At 37.0% G+C, this 7,274-nt stretch overlaps 1 long non-coding RNA gene across 1 annotated transcript in view; it reads left to right on the top strand.

The window, feature by feature from the left end:
• LOC144238859 (uncharacterized) overlaps positions 1–2,470 on the top strand; it is a 103,408-nt gene extending 100,938 nt beyond the window's left edge. Inside the window, exon 3 of the long non-coding RNA XR_013337234.1 lies at positions 2,407–2,470. This is a non-coding gene — a long non-coding RNA (uncharacterized LOC144238859). The remainder of the gene's footprint in view (positions 1–2,406) is intronic.
• The last annotated feature ends 4,804 nt before the right edge of the window (positions 2,471–7,274 follow it).

A 7,274-nucleotide genomic window follows, 5' to 3' on the forward strand; every position in this document is an offset into this window, starting at 1 on the left:
TTTCCCCCCCCCTCATTGCCCCCCACCCCAAGCCCCGACCAAGTGAAAAACAGCTACCTCTCCAGGTAGGTTATTCAAGATCATCTCCTCTCAAAGAGATTTCCTGTTTGATCCTAAACAAATTATCTAAAAACAAGCTTCCAAGCCAGTGGTAATCAGAAATTAATTAAAATAAAAACAAAAAAGCCAGCTCTCTACCATCTTACACTCTTTTCTGTCAATCCGGAGAGTGTGTTTATGTGTTTCTAATGTATACAGCCTAAGGTGAGTGAGGTGATCTCCTTTCATGAGGACCACATGCAAGTTTATGCCACAGGGGCAGATGCCCACAAAGGTTAACAATTGCCCTCACTCTGTGATGCTAAAATGTAACTGCCATTCTCCATCTGCAAATTCTCTGTCTCCCTGTGGTGCTTGTTCTCAGAGAAATGTTACTAAAGCTTGGAGGTAACTGCTTGCAATAGAGCTGTCCTGGAATAAACTGAGAAGTATTTTATCCTCCTCACTGGAAAGCATATCACATTTTTTTAGCCTAGGAATAACTATATTTCAACCACAGTCCATCAGCTCCTAAAAATGAAAAAAAGAAAAAAAACCTACCTATGGATGTAGCTCATGTTATGAATCACGTTAGTAAAAATTAAGAATCTCTGTCTTTAGTCCAAAAGGCTATTTTAAAACTGTTCATAATAAATTACTATGAGAGACTATAAATGTATAAACTTATTGAATATTCTTTTTGAGAGAGTATTATAGTTTTATCTTTAAAAGAAAGGAGACCTTCAGAAATAAGACAGTATCTGATAAAGAGAAATTCTCTGTGGATGTTTTTTTGGGGGGGTTTCTGTCCTAAAATATATACACTAAAGCACATGAGCAACTTCTCTGTGTATACATACAGTGTTATTTCTGTTGGTTGTCAGGTGTGATAAATTGCTATAGTTTTGCAAAGTCATGCTTTGTGCCTTTATAAAGTAAATCATGTTTCAAAAAACTAGTGACTCTTTTTTTTACAAATGTTGAAATTATGTGGAGACGTTATATTAAAGGAATTTTGTATATCAAACAAGATTTAATGAACATATTAGAAGCTTCTGGTTTATAGTGTGTGTATCTTCATATCTTTCCTTTCTCAATATTTTGTAAGATATGTGCACCCCTGAGTGTTTATGCCAATTCCTTAATAATAAAATTTGTTAAAAGCCATAAAAACTGCTAATATCTATGTAAACAGTGAGCCCAAGTAGCTTTTAGTTGGTATGGAGATTGGGACTTTTTAGGCTCTTCTCTGTGAAAACGATGGTTGCATGGGGCACATGGGTGCCTCAGTAGGTTAAGTGACTGATTCTTGATTTTTGGCTCAGGTCATGACCTCACAGTTCATGAATTCGAGCCCCGCATCAGACTCTGTGCTGACAGTGTGAAGCCTCTTTTCTCTGCTCCTCCCCTGTTCTCTCTCTCTCTCTCTCTGTTTGTCTTTCTCTCCCCCCCACCTCAAAAAATAAACTTAATTTTTTTTATTTGAAAACTATGATTTCAGTGCATTGGGTTCCTACTTCCCTGGACAGCTGTTTTGGGGGGAACAGATTGCTTTGTGCTTGTCCACTTTCCGGTTTTCAATGGCATTTATAAACATATGCTATTTTGCCATTTTGTTCTCTCTGAGAGTACCGGATTATGACTCTCTTGTTCATCACTTTATACCCTAGAGACTCACATAGTTCCTGGCACACAGGAGGTGCTCAGAGCCTATAAAAATAGGTGAGAAAAAATGAATGAGTAAATGAAAAAAAGAATGAGTATCATCCCATCAGCTGATCCCTGAGACACTGATGTGTCCATCACTGTGTGAAGTGGTCACCAAATTGAATTTCTTCCTGGCCTTGCAGCTGTTACATCTCCCATACATCAATTCCTTGACTTCCATGAAGATGGAATCTTTCTGATCATGAGTATGCTCTCATCTTCTCAGCTGACACAATTCTGTACTCCCGTTAGCATGACATACCTTTTTTCAGCCTTCCTGTTTCCAAAAACTCTTCTATGATTTCTGAAATATGCATTCTATGATTAACAAACACTCATATAATCACAGTCATTGCCTGATGGAAGAAAGCTAGCTTAGGGCTGCCTGGGTGGCTCAGTTGGCTAAGCATTTGCCTCTTAATTTCAGCTCAGGTCATAATCTCACAATTCATGGGTTCAAGTCTCATGTCAGGCTCTGTGCTGTGACCTGTGAGTGCAGAATCTGCTTGGGATTCTCTCTCCCCATCTCGCTGTCCCTCCCCTGTTCACATATGTGCTCTCTCTCTCTCTCTCAAAATAAATAAACTTAAAAAACTTATCTTCACTTGTTTTCTTTAACTGACAATGGGTCTCCCCTTAAACCTTTATTTTTCTTTTCAGATGGAGGACTGCAGCATCACACACCCCACTTTCTTCAGTGTTGATACAAGGATTGACATTCTCCTCATTTTCTACTTTAAGGTAAGAATTCCTCCATTCTACGAGAAAAACCTTGCTTCTGTGGCTGTGAGGACATATTGTAAAAGATTATGTAAAAGATTATTAATGGTAGAAATCTCAACACGATTAGGATTTTTTTCTCCACTCTGTAACTTAGTTCATTGTTTGAATTTTTAATAATATGCATGTATTATTTTACCCTCCAAAGGTATTTTTACNTCTTCACTTGTTTCCTTTAACTGACAATGGGTCTCCCCTTAAACCTTTATTTTTCTTTTCAGATGGAGGACTGCAGCATCACACACCCCACTTTCTTCAGTGTTGATACAAGGATTGACATTCTCCTCATTTTCTACTTTAAGGTAAGAATTCCTCCATTCTACGAGAAAAACCTTGCTTCTGTGGCTGTGAGGACATATTGTAAAAGATTATGTAAAAGATTATTAATGGTAGAAATCTCAACACGATTAGGATTTTTTTCTCCACTCTGTAATTTAGTTCATTGTTTGAATTTTTAATAATATGCATGTATTATTTTACCCTCCAAAGGTATTTTTACCAGCATATTGAGATGGAATGACACAGATGATCTCGTATAAGTTTAAGGTGCATATGTTGAATCAATACACATATATTGCAAAATGATTACATTGTAGTGTTAGCTAACAACTTCGTGATGTCTTGAAATTACCATTTCTTTTCTTTTTCTTTTTTTGTGTGGTAAGAACGCATAAGATGTACTCTTTAATTCACTTTCCAGTATATAATATGGTGTTATTAACTATAACCACTATACAGTTTATTAGATCTTCAGGCCTTATTCATCTTATAGCTGGAAATTCAGACTCTTCAACCATTATCTCTTAATTTCCCTAACCACCAGCCCCTAGTAACCACTACTCTATGTTTCCATGAGTGCAACTTTTTTAGATTCTACATACAAGTGAAATCATACAGCATTTACCTCTTTTTGTCTGATTTATTTCACTTAGCATAATGCCCTCAGTTCATACACATTGTTACAAATGATAGGACTTTCTTCTTTCTCATGGCTGAGTAAAATCCACTGTATATATACATACCACATCTTTTATATACATTTGTTTTTTTGTGGACACTTAAGTTGTTTCTATATCTTGGCTGTTGTGAATAATGTTGCAGTGAACATGAAAATGCAGGTCCCTCTTAGAGACCCTGTATTCATTTCTTTCAGATCCCAGAAGTGGGATTGCTAGATCACTTGGTAGTTCTATTTTTAATTTCTTGAGGAACCTCCATTATATTTTCCATAGTGAATGAGCCAATTTACATTCCCACCAACAGTGGACAAGGGTCACCTTTTATCTAAATCCTCACAGCATTTATTGCTTCTCTTTTTTCTAATAGCCATTTTAACAGGTATATCTCATTGTGATATCTCATTGTGGTTTTGATTTGCATTTCCCTGATGATTATGATATCGAGCACCTTTACGTATATTTATCAGCCATTTATATCTCTTCTTTGGAATAGTGTCCATTCTGTTGCTCTGCTCATTATTTATTAGATTGTTTGGTTTCTTTGCTTTTCTCTTTTTTTTTTTCTGCTGAAGTGTATAAGTTCTTTATGCATTTTAGATATTAGCCCCTTATCAGATATATGATTTGCAAATATTTTCCCATTCCATAGGTTGCCTCTTAATTCTGTTGATGATCCTTTATTATTCAGAAACTTTTAGTTTGATGTAGTGTCACATGTTAATTTTTGCTTTTGTTGCTTGTGCTTTTAGTACCAAATCCAGAAAAATTGCTGCAAAGAACAATGTCAGGGAGTTTTTTCCTTATGGTTTCTTCCAGGAGTTTTATGGTTTCAGATTTTATGTTTAAGTCTTTAATCTATTTTGAGTTAATTTTAATGAGTGTTGAAGATAGGGGTTAAGTTTCATTCTCTTTCATGTTGTTATCCAGTTTTCCCACCACCATTTATTACAGGGACTGTTCTTTCTCCATTAAGTATTTTTGGCTTCTTATCAAATATTAGTTGGCCATAGTTGACCAGGTTTATTTCTGTGCTCTATATTCTGTTCCATTGGTCTCTTTGTCTGTTTTTATGCCAGTATCATACAGTTTCAATTACTACAGTTTTGGAGTATAGTTTGAAGTCAGAGAATATGATGCCTCCAGCTTAGTTGTTTTTTTCTCTGAATTGCTCTCCTGTGACTTTCTCATGGCTGGACAATCTTCCCCCCGAGGTGTAGACACTGCAGTGGAGACCAGTGACAAGGTATGTCTGGGGGTATGCAGGTACACAGCTGAGAGTCAGTAGCTACAGGTTAATGTTGTGGTATAGGCCAGTGACAGAAGACAAAGTCTGATCTGAGCCCACAAGTAGCTGAGGACTGCCTGTTCTCCTGTGGCTGCATGTAAGTGCTCAGCCCAAAGGAACTTTGTCAAGGGGGTGGGGGGAGTCAACCACAGGGTTCTAAGTTGACTTCATGCACTATTGCAGCCACAGAGGTCTAAGCTAGCTGCTGCTGTCTTTTCTGGGCTCCAGAGGGAACAAATAAAAGGAAGTAGGGAGGGACTCAGGATACTGGTGTCAGCAAATGTAAATATCTGTGGAGCAAAAGCTGATGAAATCATCAGGGTGTCTTCAGCAACTATTCTGGCCTTCGGTTCCTTCTTCAGTGGCAAAAGCTTCCTGGTTTGTCCATGGAACAGGTCACTGTGAACCTCACTCACTCCCACTGCCTGGCTGCTATTGGTAGCCCCTGTGTTTCTTTCTTGTTTCTAGCTATCCTTATAAGTCTCAGCTTTGCTGGTCTGGATGGAGTGAAACCAAGCTGGGACCTTTGTGTGGTGCCCCAAAAGGCTGGAGAAGATGATAGCACATCCATTCTTTCTTTCTCTCACAAGAGGAACTCATTCTATCTGGAAGTGCCCTCTTGGCACTGAGCAATGCCAGCTTGGAGGATGAGATGCTGCTGCAAGATGAAGATGTTTGTTCAACTGTGTTTCTAAAATTTCATAAGTGGGCTCCAGAACTCTCTCAGAGCTGATTTTGTTCACAGATAGCTGTCTAATTGTTGACTTTGTTGGAAGATGGAGGCTGGGGTCTCCTATGTCTACCATTTTGGGACTATCATTCTCAAAAAAGCTCTTTTTAAATAAAAGAGCTTCCAATTCATGTTTAGCTTATGCTATTACATTGTACCATTTTCTGCATGTTTACTACCTTGCCTTGCCACTGGCAACCACAATTCTTGAAGACTCTAGAACCTGGATCACCATGTTCCTTTCTACTTCCACTTTTAACATTATGGTATAATACTTCAGAAGCCATATGGCAGATGAAATCAATATTCCAACTTTACAATCCCTTAATCTCATCCCCAGTGATATTCATCTCCTTTTTACCCCAGTTACATGTTTTCTAGAGTCAAAGATTCTATCACTCAACTTCACCTCTCCAATTATAAATTCAGCTGTTGTGCAACTTTCTACATCTTCTCTCTTTCTATCTTTCTCACTCAGGATTTATTGTTAGACCTGATATTTGATACCATCAAAGCATCCATCTCCTTTATCTTTCTCCTCTGTTGGATGAACAATTTCTACAGCACAAAATGTGGAGCCAGATTATCTGGCATAGGGTTCCAGGTCTTCTGATGGCCTTCTATTATCATAATTAGTATTATATTTCTATGGTTATATTCAACCTGTATTATCCAACGTTTTCAGTTATTTATTCTATTTTCACCATCATACCACCTCGAAAACCTTAATCTGGGAATGGTCCCAACTAAGCTATTTAAAGCTGCTAAAGAAATTGCACTAGATTAGTAGTAGATGAATGTCAGTATAAATTATTATCTCTACATTACCTAGGATCTAGTATTGCTGAGAAACCCTTCTTTCCCTGACATTGCCTTCAACAATTGTTTCAAAACTCTTCTCCTTTACATAAACTATAATCCTACAATATCTTAACATCAGTAATATCTCCATCTATTTGAATTTATGTATTTAAGTGCTAGTGCTTATAAGTTTATATATGTTTAGGCACCTATTTGTGTGTGGGTTTCTATGTGTATAGTTCACTTTGTATACTTGTAAGCTTTTTTCTGTGTGTGTGTGTTGCTAGGATATTACCTTAAACTTTAGAGAGAAATAGAAGCTATCAATTTATTGCCATCAAGCTTATAAACCTGGCAATATCCATTAGTTTTTCTCTTTTCATTTTGTCACACTAGGACAGTTTATCCTACTGCTAAGATGAATCCCTCCATTTGAGCACAAAATCTTATTACTTTCTCTCCCTCAGGAACCCTATCTTACCAGAAAATTCCTAAGGAATTCTAAGTTTTTTAGACAATTAACAGGTATTGTATAATAAAACATGTTCTTTGATCAAATTGGTTTTGAAAAATATTGGAAATCATAAAATCAAATAGATTTGCCACAAAATTCATAGATGCTCTATTAAAATGCCATCGCATAAAATGAATGTTCCAACGGGGACATTATGTAGCATTACCCAGATGTAGCATATGAATCAAGGAATAATATCACAAGAATATTACTACCCCACTCTTTTTCTTTAGTTTCACCATTTCTATTGCCAGTTGATATGTCTTAGTTTTCTAATCCAAAAGAACAAATAATGAGCCAAATTTTCTTCTCTCTCAGCAATTCTATCTCTTTCAGCTTAGAGTCAAATTCCACAAAAGAGGTGGAACTCTCACTGTTACCAAACCTTCCTGAATTTGCCTTTATCTCCACTGCTCAGGTCCCCATGGACACTACCATATCATGGTTAGGAACTTCTGA

Source organism: Crocuta crocuta, unplaced genomic scaffold (genome assembly GCF_008692635.1).
Source record: "Crocuta crocuta isolate KB4526 unplaced genomic scaffold, BGI_CrCroc_1.0 scaffold309, whole genome shotgun sequence".
Classification (NCBI taxonomy): Eukaryota; Metazoa; Chordata; class Mammalia; order Carnivora; family Hyaenidae; genus Crocuta; species Crocuta crocuta.